The following is a 338-nucleotide window of genomic DNA, read 5'->3' as shown; positions in this document are numbered from 1 at the left end:
TTTTACTTTATACATTTTATTTCATACATATTTTGCAAAATATATATATATATTTTCTTAATACTACGTCTCAATACTTCTTAATGTAATTCTCAGATATTTCATTTTGTATAATCATTATATTTTTAATACACATATACTTGTAAACATATATTTGCGCAATTAATACTACATCCTTTCCATGGCGGCGCGGCAGCGAAAAGGGTGCGAGCAACGGGTGGGAGCGAGAGCGCGAAGGAGACCGCGTAAGCGACAACGCGCTATGGGCACGCTATGCATGCGCGTAAGCGAGAACGCGCGGGAGTGAGAACGTGTGAAAGCGTAAGTGCGAGGGAGAA

Source organism: Wasmannia auropunctata, unplaced genomic scaffold, assembly GCF_000956235.1.
Source record: "Wasmannia auropunctata unplaced genomic scaffold, wasmannia.A_1.0 LD336071.1, whole genome shotgun sequence".
NCBI lineage: Eukaryota > Metazoa > Arthropoda > Insecta > Hymenoptera > Formicidae > Wasmannia > Wasmannia auropunctata.
Note: the sequence above shows the minus strand (reverse complement) of the source record.